The sequence below is a fragment of the Heloderma suspectum genome, chromosome 8 (genome assembly GCF_057233095.1).
Source record: "Heloderma suspectum isolate Gila_16-S chromosome 8, 16-S_ref, whole genome shotgun sequence".
Taxonomy (NCBI): domain Eukaryota; kingdom Metazoa; phylum Chordata; class Lepidosauria; order Squamata; family Helodermatidae; genus Heloderma; species Heloderma suspectum.
The window spans coordinates 4,801,316-4,825,845 of record NC_139465.1 but is presented as its reverse complement, the minus strand read 5'-3'; the positions used below and the strand labels follow the sequence as shown (position 1 = coordinate 4,825,845).

The following is a 24,530-nucleotide window of genomic DNA, read 5'->3' as shown; positions in this document are numbered from 1 at the left end:
ATCACTTTCCTAAATAGGCTATGAAAAATCTGTAGTGTTGACCTCTGGTGGATCTGTCTCAGCAGTGAATTTAATAAACGTGGCGAGTGGCAAGAGCACCTCTCTGAGCAGTCTTCCCCTGTTTGCTTCTTCGGATGTTAACCTCTTATACATTTCAGAGATTCCTAGAGTTGGCAGGGGATCCAATTGATTGCACGAGGATAACTATACCTCCATCAGTCCTTTTCCATCCATGTACAGCTGCCTGTCCAATACAGATCTTTAAGACCACACCTATTCACAGGAACAGGAATCTGTACTCATCAGATGATGTCCATGATACAAATCCATTTCTACCAAGTATCATTTAAATTAAAAGTGACTGTGTTCAGAATTCAGTGCTGTGTCAACCACAATTACATGTTTGTTTGTTTTAAAGGAGATGTCATGTTACTAGTGAAAATTCCCAGACTGGGGGTGGTGGGGTGGTGATTCAGCCGCCACAGCAGCAAGAGTATCTCCAGACAGGCTTTAGCTAGTACCTCTTGATCGTGTCAGTGAAATATATTTACTGAGAGTTGTCCTCCACAAACCATAATGCTCCAGCCAGTCTTCAATAGTCCTATCTCTTCAGCAGGTTTTATTCATTAAGCCGCTTTAAGCTGTTGGGCTGATAGAAGCATGTGAGGGATTGCACAAGACTATAAACAAAGACAACTCTGTGGCTGCAAGTATCTTGCATGTTCTCTCAGCCAAGCTGGGAGTTATTGGATTCACGTTCTCATCATTACTGTGGCTTTCAATTTCCACTGCTTGCAGGCGTTGGAGCAGTCAACCTTCATATGGAAGACACCATAAATGTCTCAGAATTTAACGCTGGGGGGTGGGAATGTGTGTGAATCATTTCTTTCTTTCTTTTTCTTTTATTTGGGACTACTTAAAGAAAAACAGGACCCAAACCTGATGTGAAAAATATGCAAGTGCTTTCCTTCTTCTCCTCCCTCATCCTGTTGCCATTGTTTGAATGTGTTCTCTAATGTGGTGCTTTTTGTCATGTTGACCAAGCTAGAATGTTTAGATTTCTATTTAACAACTGTGGAACTATAGAATGAATTCTAACTTCTTTTTTTAAATGGAGCTACAAAGAAATATTTCACCAGGCGTGCTTCAGAGACAGAATTGAAAGTTCATCCAAGATACAGTCAAAATGATTAGTTTCTAGGATGTATATTTTGCGCAGGCAAACTGGGAAATGGTTATTGGCCCAGTTTTGAGCTCTAATGGTTGGGAAATCGTAGGACTGTGTTTTGATGCTATATTGGGAGTCTTCCCCATATCTGCAATTCCTGAGGGCAATGCAGCATGTCAGCCATACATCGAAGACCACAGAGCTTACTGAGATGGGACGTGCTTCCAGCCTACATATTATTCCTGTATTAAACTGTGGGACAGGAAAGCCCAACCTCTGGCTTTCTTCCCCAGAAATGCAGCATTGGGAATGGCTAACTGGAGTGGTTTTCCCTGTGTTCGTGGAATTCTCATTCTCTTGTGTCTCTCAGAGGGCATTTCAGCACCTTCAGGATAGCACCTTCCACTGGAGCAGCAGGCATGGGCCAACCATGTGGATCTTCCCCGGGGGGAGGCCTATCTCCCGTCCAAGATGGGCCTGCCTGGTAGCAGTGAAGCTCTTGGTGAGCTCTCCAAAAATCCGTCTTTCTCATTCAAAAAAAAGGGATTCCCTCACCCCCACCCCGATCTTCTCCTGCAACATGATACACTGCTGACTGCTTCGAGCACTGTCTTGCTTTCACCTACTCTTCCCAGGTCAGGTCAGGTTGCCTGCCACCAAATGCTGCAATGTGGTCAAAAACGGGTCCTCACTTGCAGGCCCTGAACTTATGGGCTAGGGAGAGATTCTCCCTCTTTCCCTTGGGTCCTCGGGACGCGACCATTGCTTGCATGCCAGACAAGCGCTACGCCTCCTTTCCATGCCCTCCAGCTGTCATTGCTCCCGGCATCGGCGTCGAGCGTCCAGCAAGCTCCCCTCCCACACTCTCTCACTGCCAGGGTCACTATCTATCAGGAATGCTGGCAGGAGGAATCTCTGCCAGCTGCTGTGCTCGTGAGAGATGAGCGAGCTTCTCTCACGGATTGCTGTTCCTCCTCAGAATCAGAACTGCTCTGGGGTTCTATTGGCTCAGTTTCCACCCTGACACGTAGTGCCTCTGAACAGCAGTGTTTTTTGCAACTTCAGGTTAACCTGATGGGATCTGAGCTAGCGGTGACCAACCAAGAAAGAGATCTTGGGGTTGTGGTGGACAGCTCAATGAACATGTCAACCCTGTATGTGACCACCATAAGAAAGGCCAACTCCATGTAAGGCATAATTAGAAAAGGAACTGAGAATAAAACTGCCAATATCATACTGCCCTTATACAAATCTGTGGTGCAACCACACTTGGAATACTGTGTACAATTCTGGTCACCACACCTAAAAAAAGATATTGTAGAGTTGGAAAAAGTGCGGAAAAGGGCAGCTAAAATGATCAGGGGGCTGGAGCATCTCCACTATGAGATAATGTTACAACAGCTGGGCTTGTTTAGCTTGGGAAAAAAGGAGGGTAAGGGGAGACGTGATAGAGGTCTGCAAAATTATGCATGGTGTGGAGAAAGTGGAAAAGGAGACATTTTTCTCTCTCAAAATACGAGAACCCAGGGTCATCCCATGAAACTGACTGGTAGATTCAGGACAGATAAAAGGAAGTACTTCATGCAGTGCATCGATAAACTATGGAATTCGCTACAGGATGTAGTGACGGCCACCAATTTGGTTGGCTTTAAAAGAGGGTTAGACAAATTAGTGGAGGAAAAGGCTATCAGTGGGTACTAGTCCTGATGGCTATGTGCTACCTCCAGAACCAGAGGCATTGAGCCTCTGTACACCAGTTTCTGGGGAACATGGGTGGGAGGGTGCTGTTGCGCTCATGTCCTGCCTGTGGGTTCCTGGTCGACAGCTGGTTGGCCACTGTGTGAACAGAATGCTGGACTACCCTTGGCCTGATCCAGCATGGCTCTTCTTATGTTCTTATGTAACTCTACCAGCAGTCTGATTAATAAATGGTGTACCACAGCTGCTTACAATTTCCTTCCCTTGTGGAGGTCAGGGAATGAGGAAGAACAGCAAAGATGCAAGTCAGACCAGCAGCTCCAACTATGGAGCAAGCAGTAGAAAGGGCAGAAGCAGCAGCCATTGAGAAGAACCCTCTGGATGCCTTTTGGGCACCAAGAAGAAGTGTAGCAGCAGTGATGGATAGGGTGAGCGATACTGGATCCCCAATACATCACCCTCCTTTATTCCTGGAGATTTAATAAGGGCCCTGATATCACAAGAAGTAAAAAGGGACTATCTACCAAATTTCAGAGGATAGGCATCAGAGCTGCTTCTTCTCTAGATCCCAAGGTAAGCCATCCCACAAGCGGAGAGGTTTTAGCATTTCCTGGTGCCAAGCTTGGGCACACCCCCGAGAGGACATCCAGGTGTTCTTGGACTTCTTACAGACAGACCTTGTCGAGGGTGTGAGCACAGCACATTCAAAGGCCAAGTGGCAGCTCTTAACAGTGTTCTGGGCCAAAGGGATTGATCACTAGCCACCCCACCCATGGACATAGGTTCCTCAAGTGTGGGTAGGGGTGGGTGGGCTCCCTAGCCTACCAGTGGTTCACAGGTTTCTTGTGGTGCTTGTTATTGTTGTTCAGTCGTTAAGTCATGTCTGACTCTTCATGACCCCATGGACCATAACATGCCAGGCCTTTCTGTCACTCCATTTCTTCTAAGGGATTCTTGCCCACAGTAATAGATATAATGGTCACCTGAATTAAATTCGCCCATGCTTGTCCATTTTAGTTCGCTGATTCCCAAGATGTCGATGTTCAATCATGCCATCTCATGTTTGACCACCTCCAGCTTACCTTGATTCATTGATCTGACATTCCAGGTTCCTAAACAATATTGTTCTTTACAGCATCGGATTTTCTTTTCACCACCAGACACATCCACAGCTGAGTGTCCTTTCGGCTTTGGCTTCGGCCCAGCCGCTTCACTCTTTCTGGCGCTACTTGGAAATTCCCTCTGCTCTTCCCCAGTAGTATATTGGACACCTTCCGACCTGAGGGGCTCATCTTCTGGCATCATATCTTTTAGCCTTGTGATACGTTCCATGGGGTTTTCTTGGCAAGAATCCTGGAGTGGGTTGCCATTTCCTCCTCCAGTGGACCACATTTTGTCAGAACTCTCCGCCATGACCTGTCTGTTTTGGGTGGCCCTGCGCGGCGTAGCTTATGGCTTCACTGAGTTACACAAGCCCCTTTGCCACAACAAGGCAGTGATCCATGAAGGAGTAAAGGAAAGGTTTCCTCCTGTGCAAGCACCAAGTCATTGCTGACTCCTAGAGGGACGCTGCTTTCGCTGGTGTTTTCATGGCAGACTATAGCGGGGTGGTTTGCCATTGCCTTCCCAGTTGTTACTACCTTTCCCCGAGCAAGCTGGGTACTGATTTTACCAACCTCGGAAGGATGGAGGGCTGAGTCGACCTGAGCCAGCTCCCTGGGACCCAGCTTCTGCTGGGATTGAACTCAGGTCGTGGGGAGAGTTTTGGTTGCAATACTGCCACCTACCACTCTGTGCCACACGAGGCTGGTGGTGCTTGGGGGCCCCTTTTGAACCAACGGCCAGCCTTCAACAAACCCACTTACTGACAGGCCAGTGTCAGAATCTCTTTGATCCTGGTCAGCAAGAATGCCCAGGGAGGAAGATGGCATTGCAGCAGATAAGTTAGTCTGCTAGGAAAACCTGGGTTGATTTGGGGGGATGGGGGAGTCTGTTCTCTAGTTCTAAACAGCACTGGCAAAGGTTTCTTCCCTTCCTCCACCCTCTCCTTTCTGGAAATACTGCATATCTGATTGATGGGCTGGGTGCACCATTTTCAACCTCTCTCTGGTGCTGCTCAACATTGTGTCTTAGTTTCTCTCCCTCTCCACAGACAAAGTTGCTTTCCCATGAAGTCTCTTTTGCTTCCCTCCCACAGCATTTTACTACTCCTGGAACTCAGCAGCAGCTGCTAAACAACCTTTGCAGCCCCAGCCTCTTCCCTTCACCCCGAGAAAATATTCCTTCCAAATACCTCCTCACCAACAAGCTCCTGCCACTTCATTCCATCTGCAGATAGATCTTTTAAGAATAGCTTGACTGACTGGTGGGACAAGGCTATTTCCAATCTCCTTTTTACTTCCTTCAGTTTAGTGCCTCCTAAATTCCCTCCAAGGATTAATTTCAGGAAGGTCCTGGTAAGCCAAACCTACCCACCACTTTTCCAGGCCTACCCATCACCTTGGTCAGCACTCTTCTCCCTGCCACTCAAAACTGGAAAATGGAATGATATAACTAGTATCAATATTTTGCCCACCTGTGCTGTCTATTTTTTTTCTTGAGCTGTGCTCTCTCACTGCATCAGGCAGCTTCAGTCTCCACCCCACCACCATGCAGCAGCACTCCGTCTCTCTCTCTCTCTCTCTCTCTCTCTCATTCATTTCTGTGCTCTCACGCTAATCCCCCACACACACACGTCTAATGAAGTTTGTTTTTTGCCTTGGGCTATTTGCATTTTGCTAGGCTCTAGCAAGTTGGAGCATAAAACAATCTTCCTGGAGAGGGGATTAAGTTGCAGAACCCAAAGAGGGAAAGGCAGAGTAGGGAGAGCCCAGAACTGGTGGTGGAAGTAGCTTCACCATGTTTTGGCACTCATGTGCTTATGACTGCATAACCTTCTTCATCAGCTCCAGGCTGACCAGGCAGTTGCAGTTAGGGCAGCTGGCTCTTAGTCTGTGTGGGTCAGGCCATGGCTCTTTCCCCCCCAGACTTCTGTAAACTAGTGCTCTTCCTATGCTGTGAGCTACAAAATTGGATCCAACTATACCCGGTTTCCCACAGCCAGGAGCCTGTGAGCCCCTATCCCCCACTCCAAGAAACCTACCACTGTTACGCTCCATTCAAGGTCTATTTATTTATTTATTTATTTATTTTATTAAATTTATTAATCGCCCATCTGGCTGGTCACCCAGCCAGTCTGGGCGATGTACTACATATAATAAAACAGTTTAAAACAATAAAGGTCAAGTGCCTACCAAATAAATCAAAGCATAATTGAACCCTGCTTCCCTCTACATCTCTACCTCTCCAGCCTTTTATCATTCCCCAGCCCCATTTGCAACTGGCCTTTCTCTTCCCCTAGAAAATAAAAGAAAAAAATGGAGACCAAGTCCCTTTATTTTGTTTTCTGGAGACTGAATAAAAAACAAGCAGCGGCCGCAGCAGACTAGGTTGCAAAGGAGACCTGCAGCAGGGAAGGTGGTAAAATCGGGAGTGGATTTCTTTGGGAGAGAGGGAAAGACTGTGTCTCCTACCCTTTTTAACCTAGGTTTTGGAAACAGATGCTTGCTATGCTGTGCTCAGGCTTGCTAGGGAGCTGAGAGCAATAGTATATTTTCAGAAAAGAGATGTGTAGGGGACTTGGGCTTATGAACAATGTCATTTGCACTATTAGCCCTTTTCATTTCTATTGGAGGGGCTGACTGCCACTTGCTAGGTGGAAAGAGAAAGGCACTCTTCATGAGTTCAGCAGCAGTTTTACTATATTCTTGCTGATTAATAGAATTAATTTTGGGCTACTAAGTCTGGACATAATTTGTGGACTCCTGCCAATGGCAACATCTTCCTTCCAAAACCTTACAATTAAGACTATAGTTTTGGTTGCGTTTATCTCGCCTTGATGGGCCTCTGGGTGGGGTCTTTGTCCTCCAATCCACAGCTATGTGTTTCAACAGAGATAAGGTTGATCCCAGAGCTGATCTGACCTTTATCCCCAAAATCAACTTTGGTTTTTCACAGATTACTGGAACCTGCCTTAGCTTCCTTCTGTCATAACACTGTGCATCCTCAGCACAGAGCTGGAAAAGGTTCTTTGTGTGTAAGGTGCTTCTTCTTTTATTCAGCTGTATGGCCTCTTATAGGAAGACAGAGAAGTCCCTTCATGACATATCCTTAGAAAAAGAGATTTCAGCATCCATGATCTCATGCTAACCTTGAGATAGTGGTAGTATACCAATGATTGGGAATACAGCTACCTTCTAGCATCATGGCTTATTCTCTTAGAGATGCCTCAGCAGCCCTATGAGATAGTGCTTCCAATGGAGAAATCTGTAGGGTTGCCACATGGACTTCCTTCCATTCCTTTGTTAGGCATTTTAAGATCGATGTGTTCTCATTTCTGGGCTCTGCATGTGGTGGAAAGGTCCTGCAAGCACGTTCAGATCCAGTGTTCCTAGTCTGCTCAGAGGCCCACCCTGGGATGTTGCTGCTCTTCAACATCCTGAAGGTTCTGGAATGCCCTTTGGGAGAAAGGGAAGTTTCCTACTGTGAATAGTATTTTTACTTATTTATTACATTTCTATAGCTGGAGCTCTTTGGGTGGTTCACAATTAAAACCATAAAATACAACATGATAAAACACAACATAAAAGTTTAAAATTACAGTCTAAAACCAAAAATAAAAATGAAAATAAAAATAAAACCTAGCTTCAGTGCAAAGATTTCAAATATGGTACTGCATTAAAAAAAACAACAGAAACTGAGACTAAAATGCCTGGGAAAATAAGGTCTTCGCTTGGCACTGAAAAGACCACAGTGTAGGTGCCTGGTGAGCCTCTGTGGGGAGCTCATTCCACAGCTGGGGTGCCACAACAGAAAAGGCCCTCTTCTTAGTAGCCACCCACTTCACTTCCTTTGGTGGGGGCTCCCAGAGAAGAACCTCTGAAGATGATCTTAGGGTGTAAGGTGGTATATATGGGAGGAAATTATCCTTCAGGTAACCTGGCCCCAAGCTGTTTGGGGCTTTGAATGTTAACACCAGCACCTTGAATTGATCCCAGAAATGGACTGGCAGCCAGTATATTTGCATAATATGACCACGTTGACCAGCCCTTGTTAACAATATCATTGCCCTATTTGGGGCCAGTTGAAGTTTCCAGACTGTTTTCAAAGGCAGCCACACGTATAATGCAGTGCAGTAATCCAGGCAAGAGGTTACCAGAGCATGGATAACAGTAGCTAGGATATCTCTGTCCAAATAGGGTCATAGCTAATATATCAGCCTAACCTGATAAAAGGTGCTCTGCACCACCGAGGCTGCCTGTGCCTCCAATGACAGTTCTGGATCTAAGAGTACCCCAAACTACGAGGGCATCTCCCTCAGGAACAGGTTGAGTACCACTCATCCGGGCAGATGAACCACTCACTAACAGCACCTCTGTCTTGTCTGGATTTAATCTCAGTTTATTGGCCCTCATCCAGTCCATTATCACACCCAGGCACTGGTTCAGAACACCCACTGCCTCACCTGGATTTGATGAAAAGGAGAGAAAGAGCTGAGTGTCATCCACGTATTGGTGACACCCGAGTCCCTATCTCCAGATAGCCTCTCCCAGCAGATTCATGTAGATGTTGAACAGCATGGGGGATAAAATAGAGCCCAGTGGCACCCCATAGCATAACTGCCAGGGACAGAGCAATAATCCCCCAGCACCACCTTTTAGAATTGGCCATCCAAGTAGGAGCAGACTGACTGCAGCACAGTGCCTCCAACTCCCAGCCCAGATAGCCTATTCAGAAAGATACCATTGTTGATGGTATCAGAAGCCACTGAAAAGTCTAAGAGAACCAACAGGGTCTCACTCCCCCTGTCCCTCTCTCTTACAAAGAATTCCTGTTCTTTGTGTCTCCCAGAGCATTCTCCCTTGCCCCCCCTCCCCAACCAAGGCACCCTTAACAGGTGGTGGTGGGGAGGCAGGCAGGGCTACTCTGGAACTACTCTGTTCCAAGGAGTTGAACAGCAAGGTAAAATGGAGCTGAGCTGAGAAGTGCCATTGTTGCAGCAAAGTAGAAAGGCAGTGAAAGCCAGGAGCAAGAAAAAGCAGAGGAACACCAGGAGTGAAGGAATTCTTGCGGGCAGAATCTGAAGGCAAAGTCCAGCTGGAAAGATGTGGATCTGATCTGGGAGCTTTGGAGGTGTTATCAGTATCCAACCAGGTATATGTGAGCAGAACTGAATAGCCAGTCCGACCTCTCTGATAGACAAGCAACACAAGATGGCAGAGGCAAAGCCAATTCCATCACATTCAAATGGTTCAATATTTTTAGCATGCCTGGAAGGAAAATGCATTTTCAGTTATCCACTCAGAATATTCCTGAAGCTCCTACATATTTCTGAATGTGACAGCCTTCCTCTTTCCAATAAATATGTGCATATTTATAATGCACCCTTCATCATAAAGGATCCCAGAGTGCTGTGCAAAGGCCTAAAGACAGGCACACCCAGCTGTAAGAGATCTGTATCGCATCCTTGAAATGAATGAAAGTCTCTGTCTGGCCTCCCAAGACCAGTTCCAAGTGCTGTAAGAGGCTTGTGGAGTACACACTTACATAGTGTAATGCAACCTTCCCCAACCTGGTGCCCTCCAGATGTGTATTTAGGGCAGGATTTGATAAGGCTTGGGGAGCAAGTTGGACTGCATGACCCATTGAATCTCTTCTAGTTTTGCAGTTCCATAGGAACCTAGGAAGCTGCTTTCTACCAGGCCAGAGTACTTATCCAACTAGCTCATCTTGTCTACTCTGACTGGCAGTGGTTCTTCAGGTCCTCATGCAGAGTTCCCACTGCCCCCCCCACCTGTTGCCTGATCCTTTTAAATACATATGCCAGTGACTGAGCTTGGGAATTTCTGCAAGCAAAGGAGGTGCTCAGCCACTGAGACATGGTCCTTTCCCCCATTCCACCAGATTTTGCATGACTTTACCAGTGAGAAGATGTGTATGAAATTATGTACAATGGAAAAATGTATATACAATTATTTATTTAGCACATAGCATGCTCCTCTTGCACTGTCTAGATGTCTGCCTTGAAAGAAAATGGTTTTGACTTGCCCATTGCTTCTGAAACTTGGATGGGTTTCAGTGAGGGATACTTTTGGCAAACTTTGGAGGGAAGTGTGGGTCTTTTCTTGAGCTTATCTGTCATAATGTGTAAAAGGTTAAAAAAAGAGACTGTAAATAGAATGTCTGCACGGCCAAAATTATTTCGGAGACTACACAGTTGGCTTCAGTAAGGCATGAAAGGAATAAACTTCAGGCCTCTGATTGCAAACGTTTGAATGGAAATGTTGTAATTTGTACAGTTGTGCTCTTCATAGCTGACATTATATGTCTGTGTCTTGTACTTGAATAACTGGACCTGAGTTCCAAAAATTGAGTTCCTCAATTTTTTAAAAATTTATTTATTTATTTATTTATTTATTTATTAAATTTCTTAATCGCCCATCTGGTTGGTCACCCAGCCACTCTGGGCGATGCACAATGGTACAATTTAAAACAGTAAAATTATACATTAAAACATTATTTAAAAATACCCTAACCCACCCCAAATGCCTGCCTGAATAACCAAGTTTTCAGTGCGTGGCAGAAGCTCATTAAAGAGGGGGCATGGCAGAGTTCCCTAGGGAGGGAGTTCCACAGAGGGGGGGCCACCTCAGAGAAGGCCCTCTCCCTCATCCTCACCAGCCTAGCTGTCCTGGCTGATGGGACAGAGAGAAGGCCATCTGAGGCTGATCTTGTAAAGCGGCCTGTCTGGTGTTGCTGGAGGCGCTCCTTGAGATAGGCTGGGCCAGAACTGCATAGGATTTTAAAGGTCAAAACCAACACCTTGAATTTGGCCCGGAAAACAACTGGTAACCAGTGCAACTCCTTCAGCATCGAAGTGATGTGATCATGCCGGCGGTTGCCTTTAATCAGGCAAGCTGCCGCGTTCTGCACCAGCTGCAGCTTCCAAACCATCTTCAAGGGTAACCCCACGTAGAGCGCATTACAGTAGTCTAGACGAGAGGAGACCAGTACCACCGATGGGAGCAGATGGTCGGGAAGGTAGGGGTGCAGCCGCCGTATCAGATGAAGTTGGTACAACGCTGTCCAGCTTACGGCTGATACCTGAGCCTCCATGGACATCTGGGAGTCTAAATTGACCCCCAAGCTGCGGACCTGGTCTTTCAAGGGTAGCCATACCCCATTCAATACCAGGTCAACATCCCCCAACCTCCTCTTGTCTCCCACCAGAAGTACCTCGGTCTTGTCAGGGTTCAGCTTCAGCTTATTCCTCCGCATCCAGCCAGTCACCATCCATGGCCAACCCTGGTGAAGATTTGAACAAGAGGGAGAGCTGCGTGTGATCTGCATATTGATGACACTGCACCCCAAACCTCCTGATGATAGCCCCCAGTGGCTTCACATAGATGTTAAATAGCATCGGAGAGAGGATAGAACCCTGTGGCACCCCACATGTGAACGGCCACGGGTCTGACACCTCCTCTCCCAGTGCTACCCTCTGGTACCTGCCGGAGATGAAGGACCGGAACCACCGTAATATGATGTCTCCAGTGTCCATCCTCTTCAGGCGGTCCAAGAGGATGCCGTGGTCAATGGTATCAAAAGCCGCTGAGAGGTCGAGGAGAACAAGGAAGGAGCATTCGCCCCTATCCAAAGCAATATCATCCACCAAAGCAAGCAAGGCCGTTTCTGTCCCATGCCCAGGCCTGAAGCCCGACTGAAATGGATCTAGATAATCGGCTTCTTCCAGTTGATAAGCTGAATGTGTGAAACAGTTACAAACTTTCTGGATCAGCCATCAAAGACTGTCCCCATCACATCAGGCAGTTTCCTAACAGTAGGACATTTCATTTTTTGTTAGTTTATCATTTCAATGATTGCTCTAGCAATTTGATGTGGGACCTCCACCCCGGTTCACGTGTGTTTCACCCATCGTTTTGGTAGAGGGTACAACCCGGCATGTGTGGAACTGCTCTTCCATTATGTTTGTTTATTTAGTTTAATGTGTTTGCCCCACCCATAAAGGCTCCCATGGCCCAATGAAGAATCTGCTGAAGGAGGGTTTCGCCCTTAAAGGTGGCCTACCAATAAGTTCAAATAAATAAATACATTGGCACCTGATCAGTGCATGGGTGGGTGGCCACTGGGATAAAAGTTTAATAACTAACAATAAATTAATCAGAATATAAAATATAATTAAAACACACCATTAAAATCACAATATCTGAAACTGCAACATCCAAAGCCACAAGTCAGCCCAGCAACATGATAGCAGCAACATCCCAATCAACAACCACCACCTTAAATGGAAACATTTTTTGGTCGGAGTTCCCCATGTATGCATGAGTTCCACATGTGCATCAGGTTTATGCAGGAGATTCTGGATAATGAAACTGTTTGAACGTTTACAGTATTTTTTGCTGTTGATTTCCATTAGCTGACCTGTGACAGCAACAAAAAGTCCCATTTTCTGTTGGGGTTTTCCTTCCCCTGAATACCACAGTACGATGATCCTTCCTTGATATTAGTGGTTGCCTTTATTTATTTATTTATTGCATTTATATCCTGCCTTTTTTTCCTCTTGCAAGGAACCTAAGGCAGCTTACATTATCCTCCTCCTCCTCCTCTCCATTTTATCCTCACAACAACAACCCTGCGAGGCAGGTTGGGCTGAGAGTCTGTGACTGGCCCAAAGTCACCCACTGAGCTTCCATGGATGAGTGGGGACTAGAACCCGGATCTCCCGGCTCCCAGTCCAGCAGGAAATGGGAACTGGGACTTTCTGTTAGCACTAGTTGGCTTTGATGTATTTTCATATCTGACTTATATCTTTAACCTGACTAACTGAAACTATGACAGTTAAACTATGTTCATATATTATACGATTGCTAGCATTATTATGTTCAGGGAAAATTAACTGTTGCTTTAAAACAAATGTGTGGTCTTTAATCAGACCATCCCATTTCTCCGTAGATTTTTTTAAAGCTACTACCCATTGCGAGGTCCTAAAAATTATCCTCCAGCGGCAATGTCTTCATTTATTTTTAGACAGTTGGCATCAACTGCTGTTTGGCCTTAGAATGCTTCTTTGAGGACAGTCTGTGTGATCCTGCTGAACTCCTGAATAAGCAAAGGTGGTGGTGGGGGGGGAGAGAAACAGTTTAATACATTGTTTTAATGTATTCCAAAAGCTGACTTTTAGCAAGCTGCAGGTTTGATTTTTAAATGCCCAGCTTTAAGAGTCTTATGGCTGTCAAGTTGCCTTTGATTTATCACCATGGAATGCCAAAGGTTAAAGCAAAGTTGGTCCCAAAGACTGGAGTCAAGCAGAGTCACAGGAGTGGCACACAGCCACAAATTCTGTCACTCACAGACCACCTAAACCCTTGTGCTTGTACTTAAGCAGGCTTAGCCACGACAATTTAATTGCACAGAGGTGGCTTAAGTGGTTTGTAGCCCACAAGAAAGAACTCTCTAGCTTGGGGGTTTCCCATCAGCAGCTGGTTGGCCACCGCATGAACAGAATGCTGGATTAGATGGACCATTGGTCTGATCCAGCAGGGCTCTTCTGATGTTCTTAAGAAGTGGGGAACCTCTTACCATCAAAGGTTGCATCCCCAAGATACTCTGTTGGGAGCCACATGTCAGTGGTGAGGAGCCAGAGCCAGTAGTAGGCTGGGCCACCCCTTCTCTCTCTCTCTCTCTCTCCCTCCCCCCCTCCCTCCTTCCCTCCATCTTTCTGACACCCAAAAGACACTGGTGGTTGGTCCCAGAACCAGAACCAAAAGTAGGCAGGGCCAACCCTTTCTCTCTTGCTGCCACTTGCTTTTCTCTCTCTTTCTTTCTGACTCCCCCTTCTCTCTCTCCCACTTCCTCCCCACCCAGTGGGCTGCTGATGGAGGGACAGAGCATTCCTGACAAAGGTGTGAACTGACTGCTTGCAGAGAGCTTTTGAAATTAGGCCATGGGGCTGCATAAAATTAAGCAGAGGGCCACTTGTCCCTACGCCCGCAAGTTGCCCATCCCCGGTAGATGAACACTGGACTTTATAGCCACAGCCAGTCAATATATTATAAAAAATGTGGGGTGCTCAACAATAAAGAAAACCAAAATCGACTGTTTTAAATCCAGAAAATGGGCTTTATTTCTTCCTGCAGTATAGTTTCAATGGTCTTCCACAGATTTCTGATGAATTTATTATATTCCCACTTTAGAACTACCAAGAAATCTTCTCTTTCTCCAGTGAACTTCTTTCTGTCTTCTGTGTACCCTTAGTTTTAACAGAATAGCACTGTGTGTGTGTGCGTGCGTGTGTGTGTGCGCACACCCAGATGATTGTAGTCTTTATTACTGTTGAAAACCTCTTCCATACCAATGCAAAAAAGCTGTGAATTGAGTCTTAAGCCTGATTTTCTTGGGCAAGGATGATAACACAGGTTCACATTGTGATTTAATATAAGATTGCTGAATGCAGACCATTTTCAAGGTATGGGGAGGAAAGAAAGGTTCCGTCAAACAGAGTTGCTGGCTTAGTCAAAGGTTATAAAATGGAGTAGTAAATCGATTTCCCTCCTTGTTTCCATGTCATGAGCATCTTTGTACATGGAGTAGTTACTCTTAACACACCTGGCTGCGTTGGGAGCTCTTATATGGCATTTCCACTTATAATTTGTAGCCACGTTTGTTATTTAGAAACTTAAATACAAAGAAAACAGGAGAGAACTGCCTTCTGCACTGTAGTCCCTTCCTTTCTCTGTCGTACTTGCTGTCTACCCAGCCGCGGTATTTATTTATTTATTTATTTCATTTCTGCAAAGGCTATTTCTGCAGCTATGCATGTGCAATATAGTGTGCCAAATAATGGCAGCGGCGGCACATGGCACAGCAGGAAAAACTGCAGAAAAGGGACAGAGCCAGTGATGAAAAGGGAACTCTATTTTACGTAGCAGTTCTCAAGGTTGCCAGCGGTTCCCCAGAGTTGCTCTTTTTCACTTGATCTCGAGCCTCATGTTCATCTGTTTGAATGCTGAGTTCCTCATTTTATGTCAGTGAAGGGAGAAGCTCTGTGCACAGAAAATAACACATATGGAGCAAAACGGGAAAAGTCTTGAGGGCAGCAGAAGCTCCGAATGGGTACTGGAACCTCTTCACCAGGTTGAGGGTGTTGAAAGCCTGGTCAACGGGGATTTTTTCACCTTTCCCTATGTGGTGTTTATAGGTGTGGTGTAGATTCTTTGGGATTTCATTTTTACTTTATTTTTGACGTTTCTGTGCCACCACTTTTCTCAGTGGTGATAAGAGAATCACAGAATGGAGATGATGATAACGGAATCACAGCAGACTTGCAAATAAGTCCACAAAGTAGCCCACATAGCTTTTTTTACTAACCATCTTCCCCACAGTATTCTGATGTAAGTAATTTGTGGCACATCTGCAGCCTGCAAAAAAATACTCTCTTGTAAAAACATCTGTGCCTACTTTCCTGGTGGCAATTTTTACTGGTCATAGACAAATCAATAATGATAATGATGATGATTTGATGATGATGAAACAATAACATTTAGCATTTGTGTGAGATTGTAAACCTTCAGATCCATTATCTTGATGTAATTCTCACAACACTCTTGTAAGTTAGGCCAGTATTACTATCTCCATGTTACAGATGGGGAGGCTGAGAGAATGAAGCTTGCCGAAGGCCACCTAGTTATGGCACAGGTGAGATTCAAGCCACAGACTTCCTGATTCAGAGTTCATTTTCTTAGTGACACCACCTGCATCAGCTCTTTTTCAGGCCTAGAATCTCCCCTGCCCCCCACCCATGAACCTTGATTAAAAAGGTACAAATCTGTCTCTCTCTGATTTCACGCACTGTGCTTTAAACAGAAGAGAAGATTAAGAGAGAAAATGCATACAGATCTTTTAAAAACGTATCAAAATTGTTGTCCCCATGGCCAGCCCTGCAAAAAGAAGAGGTGCCTGGAACTTGGGAACTCCCCCCAGGACCTGGTAGCTTGTTTGCAATGGAAGCCTGCAATAACCCCTGCTTTGCAGGGTGTTGTAGCAGCTAGGCCCATGGAAATTCAAACATTTTCCCTATAAAAATACTTCTTCAGGTCAGAGTTGCAGCACAAAGTTGTGCAAATATTTTTACTTTGCAAATAAGCTGGTCTCTGCAATGTGTTTTATTAGCAATTGCTGGGTGATCACATGAGAAGCCATTTTTAAGTGTACCTAAAGTAGATGGCCTGCTGGGTTTCAGGGTAGACATCCAGCTGCCGTGTCAACATGAGAGGTTGTTTCTACCACATGGAACAATTAAGGTGGCTGAAGAAAGCTCTGCAGGAACCTCCTTCTAATAATCGTATTTGTCTTGGATTAGTGGATTTCATTCAGTTTATTTTGAATCTTTTCTGTTTCGCTCTTGTTTAAATGCTGAGAATGGCCTTTTGCAAGTCGAATTCTGAGGGCTGCCTCAAAAGTTACAGAAATACTGAATGTTTTTGTTCCATAAAACCTGATATGGATAGATGTGGTTACTTCACTGCCTTGTCAGAACCAGCTTTTACTACGTTGGGTGGAGATGGTGGGTTCGAGGAAACAGTAGCAGGAGAGTCCGCTTGAGACCAGTAACCGTGGGAGCTTCGATACAGGGGTCAGGTACATGATATTTTCTGGTCTATTGTCATTGGGGCTTCATTGCTGGTCTGGCTAATTTACCCTGTAGTTCCCTTCTTGGGCCAGAGCCTAGGGGTGGTGCACGGGCAGGCTTCCTACCTCATATCCCTCAAGTCCCATTGTTCTGGTCCACTGCAGGCTGGAGTTGTGACAAGCACATTTTTCATGAAGACATACTCCAGAGGGTTGCAGTTGGCTCCGACAACCTTCAGTGAATTTGTGGTGAAGTGGATGAGATCTTGCTGTTTACATGAACATGTGAAGCGACCCTTGGGATTCTTCCCACTGGAAGTGCTGCAGATCAAGCTCTGCTGTAATGGAGTCGCACAATGTAAAAATGCTTTTGTGTGACTGCTGTTCATTCCAGTGGGGCTTGAGAAGAGGATAGCTTTCCAAGGACAGTTCCCTTCTTAGCATAGAGTTTTGTTGGCTTCTCATCTTTGTAACAATAAATTACACTCAGTAAGAATAAGTAATAAATATTTTAAGAATGCTGTTGACTCTGATTAAGTTTCTATGATGGTAATAAGCTGGCCAGAGGAATAATAGCTTGGGTTGGAGCTCTCCAACTTTGTGCCAAAATGATTGCTCAGAATATTGTGCTCTCAAATTAATCTTGTTGAGTCCAAAATCCCCACCTGTCCCGGTTCCAAGGAAAGCATCCGGTAATGTAGACCAAACAGAGTCAGCAAAGTGCCTATCCCTGAGTTGCAAGGGCGCAGTTGACCAGTGCAGTCTAATATGCAGCCCTACATTTTGAATTCAAAGCCAGATATGAATGTCATACCCATCTTTGTGGAATGCCCCAAATTTGCTTAAAATAGACACTGCTTTAAAAATGCTTATTGGGCTACAAAACATTTCTCTAGTTGAAAAGACTGGGTGTTCAAAAAACAAAATAAAAATTAAGTCTCCCTAGAAGGAAAAATTAGTTTGCCTCACATAATACTTCTAATTTTCCTTCTGTATTTTGTTCACCATAGTAAAAAGTTTAACTTTCTGGACTAAAGGAATTGAGTGACCACTGCAGCAGTAAATGGAGCATAATTTGTTTTTACTAGTTTGCTTTCAGAAAGAAAAATCCCAAATCTCTCTTAATCTTTGCCCAGAAATAAAATCTGAAATGTCACCATAAATTGGATTACCTTGAGTTAAAGTAAATTATGTTTATAAAGTTCCTGCTGTGGCTCTGGAATATATGATTCGTTCTTAGTTACGCTAAGGAAGTAAACCACTGAAGACTGAAGCATTTTGTATTAATTAAGGCTTCAGTTCAAAGCTGTTGTGTTCAAGATCAGAGTGTCATGGTCCAAAAGCCTCCAAACTCAACTCAGTGGTTATGTTTTCTGCTGGTTGGTTCACAGAGCTTTTTGAAGAGCTGTGGGGAAGGAAATTCATAGTGTTTCTGCCATTCAAAAAGAAGTTTTGCTAGTGATCCATGAATGTCTAGAAATATTTGTTTCTGGGGATTGGCACACACATGTTATTTTACACTTGATGACTGGCTCTTGTGCTTAAGGTGATATGAAACTTTTCTCTGTGTTGTTGTTAGCATTTAATATTTATTTCATTTCTATACTGCCCAATAGCTGAAGATGTCTGGGCAGTTCACAGTGTGTGCAAGCTTAGATGTGTGCAAGATGAATGTGGGAGCCACCAAGTGGTGAACACATACATGTGAGCTAACCCTTGCATATTGACTTTTCTTATGTTGCAGAAGTGGATACTTAACTCTAGTACAGAAATGTCACAGGCAGTAGTTTGTGGTACTCCTAAACAGGAGCAGGATAGCTCATGGGTCTAGTTATGATATATTTGGGACTCCACTCCTGCCTGCCTCGTCTATTCCACATTGCTGACCTCCCGAGCTCAGGCGATATGAGGCAGTACCACATCAAGGCACTTGAGACTGCATCTGTACAGCAGTGTACTCTAGAATAGGCAGTGTCTCATGCTTTGGAGCTGATTTGGGGCAGGTTTACCAAAAAGGTTGACTGCTACTGGTGTAGAAGATGAAAAGTGGATTGTGTAACTTGCCTGCTCCCCACAAGTATTAATGGTCAAAGTCCACCTTTTCAACTTGAAAGAACAAAATGGCTGCATTCAGATGATCAAAATCACGGCTTAATACACAGAGATATATCCACAAGCGTTCTGCACCTGCACACACCCGCTTCACTACTGTTTTTGCATGAGTGAGAAACAAGCCAGGAAGCCTCAGTTAACCATAATTAACTATTATGTCTGAACTGGAAACCATGGTTAATGGTTTACAAACAAGCTAGAATATGAAGCCATTGTTTAAAGTTGGCTCCTATATCCTGGTTTGCTTGGACGCCATTAGGCATAGTTCCTGGTTCAGATGTAATGGGAAGCTATGGTTAACTGCAGCTTCCTGGCTTGTTTGCATGTGCAACAGGAGAAACAAAGCAGCTTGGTTACTGAAGCTAGGCTTATTAAACTGAGATTTGATCATCCAAACACAGCTGGACAGTTGTCGTCCTTTGACGAAGGAAAACTACAAACTAAATAGCTCTTGCTTGAAAGTAGCATAATTTGCTGAAATGTGGGCCTTTCTTCCAAGACAGACTTTTCATTCTGTGTGTTCAGATCATTTTGAGCAGCCTGCCAATAATAGCACTGGCATCCTTAACCTTGTGTCCTTGCACTATTTAAAACACGCACGCACGCACGCGCACACACACACACACACACACAAATATTTTTCATAACTCTTTTAAAACAATCTTTCCCATTAAATCTTTGGAAGCACAGAGGGGGAAATATTAGGACAAGTGGGAATGGTCAGTGCTTTTTACATTTTGCATAGTCAAAAGATTCCATTTTTGTCTGCAGTGTGTGGCCTCCCCCCCACCCCCATTTTTGACTTTCAGTAGATTGTCACAACAGGGAAAATATGCTTAATTTTACAGACAGCACACTGGGTCACTTTTCTCCTAATAAAAGTGTTCCTTTGTTGGATGCCAGAACAAAAACAGGAAACTCGGGGTGCCTAGGTAGCACAGGGAATCAATCTTGTATGAGAAGCCCTTTCCCTACTCAGACAAGTGGAAGATATCACTGAAGCTATAAAAGGGTGTAAGGGAGCGGGCTATGGGGTTGACTGGTTCCAAGAAGCATCCCAGAGAAGTTACAAAAATTTCAGCAGTTGCACATCAAATGTAGGTTAGCCAAAAAAGGAAGCCCAGCCAAAAGAGGCCCCGGATAGAATGAGTTTAATAAATAGACAAGTATCACTGCTGCTTATTGTGCATTGTGTGGGTGCTCTCTCTCCTCAGAATGGGGAATGGAGAAAATCTGCTTGCTCTTGTCTATGAAATCCTGTGGCCAATACAGTGCTGAGCATTTTAAAATATCAACATTTTCTTACAACCCTTACTTTTATTTTTTATTTTTGTAAAGAAAAACAAAAGTCAACAACAACAGAAACACAACAATACACATACACTAAAATATATCTTAAAATTGTAAGATATCTACCTTTGGCTCCCCTTACACAACAAATGATTATTATTATTCTGTAGTTCTTGTCTTAGTTGTATATCATAAATTGAGTTCACAGACATTATCTCCTTTCTCCTAATTTCAACAACAACAGAAAAAAGAGAATCAACCATCTCAAAGTTCAAAATCCACATACATAATAATTTTTTCTCTGTTTTACAACCCTTACTTGAGACACAAACTGCCTCTGATTTGAATGTCAGAGGGAAGATATTTATTTATGTATTTTTGTATTTATTTTATTTAAAACATTTGTATCCTGCCCTATATCGTTGAGATCTCAGGGCAGCATACAGTTAAAATCAATTTAAGCGCTATAAAACAATAAATAATTTAAAAACCTAAAAACATATTAAACCATTAAACAAGCTAATACCAATTAACATCTAAAACAATAAAACAGTTCAAACAGTGTGCTACTTTAGGGAATGCATTTAGCCCTCAAAGGCTTTGGTAAAAAGCCATGTTTTTACTTGGCGCCAAACTGAGACCAATGTCTATGCCAATCAGGCCTCCAAGGGGAGGGCATTCCACAGCTGGGATGCCACAGCAGAGAAGGCCCTCTTCCACATTCCACCATGGTGTATGTCTTGCACTGGTGGGATGCAGAGGAGGGCCCCTCCAACAGATCTCATTCCTTGGGCAGGCATATATAAGGAGAGGCATTCCCTCAAATATCGTGGTCCCAAGCCACTTAGGGCTTTAAACGTCATCACCAAAACCTTGAATTTTGACCGGAAGCGTATTGGCAGCCAGTGTAATTCCTTTATAACTGGTGTTATATGATTTTTATAAGGTGTTCCAGTCAGCAGTCTAGCTGCTGCATTTGCACTAGCTGCAACTTCCAAGTCGTCTTCAAGGGCAGCCCCACATAAAGTGCATTGCAGTAGTCTAATCGGAAAGTTACCAGCACATGTACTTCTGTGGGTAGGTTATCCGTGTCCAGGAAAGGCCATAGCTGGCAGATCAGACAAAGCTGGACCCAAATACTCCGGGGCACAGAGTCCAACTGAGGCTTCAGTGACAGGGATAGACCTAGGAGTACTCCCAATCTACGCACCTACTCCTTCAGGGGGAGTGCAACCCCGTCCAGGACAGGTCGCTTACCCAATTCTCGGACTCCAGAACCACCAATCCATAGAGCTTGTGTCTTGTCAGGATTTAGCTTCAGTTTATTGGCCCTCATCCAGCCCTTATAGCCTCCAGGCACTGGTCCAGCACCTTCACCGCCTCAGCCGACTCTGACGACAAGGAGAAATATGGCTGAGTATCATCAGCGTACTGGTGACAGCATACTGGTTACACCCCAAAATCAGAGATGAAGCAGCCAAGCAATATCAATGAATGAATCAATCAGTCATTTTATTTGTATACCATTTCCCCATACAAATACACTCAAAGTAATTAATAACAAAGCAGCATGAAGAAATAATACATATACATATTAAAGAAAAGTCAAAACAAGTACTTAATAAAACATCAATATCAAAAAAATAATTCATCATAAAAAACAAAAACAAAATGAAACACCCTGTGACCTTGCTAGTTAGATTAACAGTAGATTAACAGTAAAGGACTCTGTAGATTAACAGTAGATTAACAGTAAAGGACTCTGAAGTCCTTTAAAGAGCTTCAGAGGAAAGCAGAGTCAGTTGCCAATCGCAAGTGTGGTAGCAGGAACAGGATAAAACACCCTCTGGCCTATATGACAAACAGTAGGTAGCAGAGCTCTCTGTTATGGTGATGGTGGGAAAAGCCACAACCAAAGGAGCCTTTTTGAAGCACTCCAAAGGGAGGTGGGACCACTCCTAGGTGTTAGTAGGAGCAGGATGAAACACTCTGTGGCCTTGGTTCCATCCACACTGATTACTTGATAGCATTCCTTATCCTGTAGTAGAAGTAGAAAACAGTTGCAGCCTTCTTGCTTACAGGGACCCAGTTCTTCTTGGTGGTTAGGTCATTTTGGAAGACATGTGCTCTGGTCATAAGATGGGCTGCTCTCCCATCTCTTGATACTTCTTGCTGGCTGTGCAACCCAGCAGCACATCATCGTCTTTATCTGAGCTCCTGGGTGTTTTAAGTTTTCCCATCTCTTCTTCTTAAGAAGAGCTGTGCTGGACCAGACCAAGAGTCCATCTAGTCCAGCATTCTGTTCACACAGTGGCCAACCAGATGTCTATGGGAAGTCCATAAGCAGGACATGAGCACAATAGCACCCTCCTGCTCATGTACTAGCAACTGGCATATGGAGGCATACTGCCTCTGGTACTGGGGGTAGCATATAGCCATCATTATTAGTAGCCATCAACATCTGTGAAGGCAGTTTGTACAACCCCCCTTCAGCTCTGTTTTGGATTCTAGCCCCCTGCCCCACAGTATCCCCACTTGTCCAGTCACACATGGAAGCTTGTGTTGAGGGCTGACTTTCAGTAGATTGGAGCGAGGGAGCTTCTCGTACGAAACCCTGACCCAGAATCAGGTCTCTACGAATGCTTTAACACCAGGTTCCCCACAAACATGCAGTGCGCTATGGGCGAAAGGTGGTCCCCTTCTGGCCACGCTGTGCTCCTGAGATGGATGGCTGTCCACAGTGGGCTCACCCATGAAAAGCATCTGGTCCTTTTCCAAAGGCAAATGTTTTGAACCCCTGGTTAAACTGGTTCGACCTGATTTGAAATATGATTTGTTTTGCAGATTACACAATGGGAATTTTTAAAATTGTGAATGATACAGAATTTTCAGTGCATATCGTGCTGGGCCATGTCTTTCTGTAAGCACGAAGAAACTCTGTAATGGAGAAATGCCGCATCATAGGAGGGTGGAGAAGATGTTAAGACTGTAATATGGTACTTTAGAAAAATAAATTGAGTGGAAGTATTTTCTGTAGGATCGTACATTGAAATAACATGACTCTATTCTTTATATTTTGTGCCCTGGCTTCTGTCCTTAGCTGTATCATTGAGGATTAACCTCTGCCTAAAGCAGTTTCTACTGTTCGTTTGGCAAAAGCAAACAACCTGTCACCCCTACATATTTCTGGACATTTCGAAGGGCATTAATTTGCTCAAAGAGAAGGAAATACATATTTATTTATGTTATATATTACATTTCAGTACTGCCCTTCAGGACAAGGATTACCAGGATGGTTTACAGTGCTTTTTTATTAAATGAACGCAAGTATTTAATGCCCATCTTTATCAATGGTGTGTGTACGTGTGTACGCACATCCACTCCCCTTCCTCCTCCACATTCCTGAGACTGTTGAAAATGTGTGGACATGCCTTGTCAGCTATGTTAAAGTATTCACTGCATGTGGTTGTTTAGGTAGCATGAGAGATCTTTAGGTTTGCTTTGGCAGCTTTCCAAGTGTTTTCAGTTTGATAAATGGTGAACGTGAGCAGGATTTGTAGCATGCTTTCATCTGTTATATGGGTGTGTGTGGCTTAAGTGCCTTTGACATTCTCCTCCCAACTCTTGAAAAGATGTATTATCCTTTAGATTATGATACAATCATGGAACAGTTGAGAGCATTGTGCTTAACACTGTGTTATGAAATATTTGTATGTGTGTATCTATTGCTTTGTGGAATTGTAGAGTCTGTATTCTTGATACCCAAGCTTAGCACTTATTATGTTATGCAATTAATTTGACCTCGTGGGTTTTGTTTGAATACGGGCCGGGGGCGGGTTGGCCCTGTTTGGATAGTTGCAGTAAAAACCCAGTGACATGAAACTGCACATTAATGGAAACACATTATTAAGAATTTTTGGAGAGTTTGATGGCTTCTTCCTTGCTGAGGGCTTCTTTGTCTGATGTTGCTCTGTAGCTAAAGCATCCCTTAAATTAACCGTTAATGACTCTTAGTTTCATACTGTCAAATACCAGTGTGGGATCACTGTATATTGATACATTTCATGATATGTCTGTTGTTGTTGTTGTTGTTGTTGTTGTTGTTGTTATAGTTGTGTTGCAAATGAAAATATTTTTTAAACAATCAATGTGGAATAGGCCTGGCTCCTGTGTTCCTCTCTTTGATAGTTGTCATTGCTGTGAGATTAGAATTCCATTGCTACAGCAATAATTGCAGGATTTGGAGATCATTTATTTAAAAGGTTTATAAGCCACCTTTTAGGGTAAACCCTCCCAAGGCAGTGACCATGTCGCCAAGTGGGTGGTGTGGCTAGTTTTCACATCAGTGCTGCAAATCTCCAGTGAAAGAGCCCTATCATCCACCATATCTACACAGCTCCAGTTTCAAACGTTATCATTTTGAGATGGAATCCCAACCATACAAATGCAGCAATCGTACCATAGATGTATGTATGAATCAGACCATTGAATTCCTGGCTCATCCTTACTAATGCAA

The 24,530-nt window shown here is 44.1% G+C and overlaps 1 protein-coding gene across 6 annotated transcripts in view; it reads left to right on the top strand.

Moving 5' to 3' along the window:
- The window catches only part of BANP (BTG3 associated nuclear protein), a 224,704-nt gene that overhangs the window by 144,999 nt on the left and 55,175 nt on the right, over positions 1-24,530 (top strand). The gene's annotated exons all lie outside the window — the stretch shown is intronic.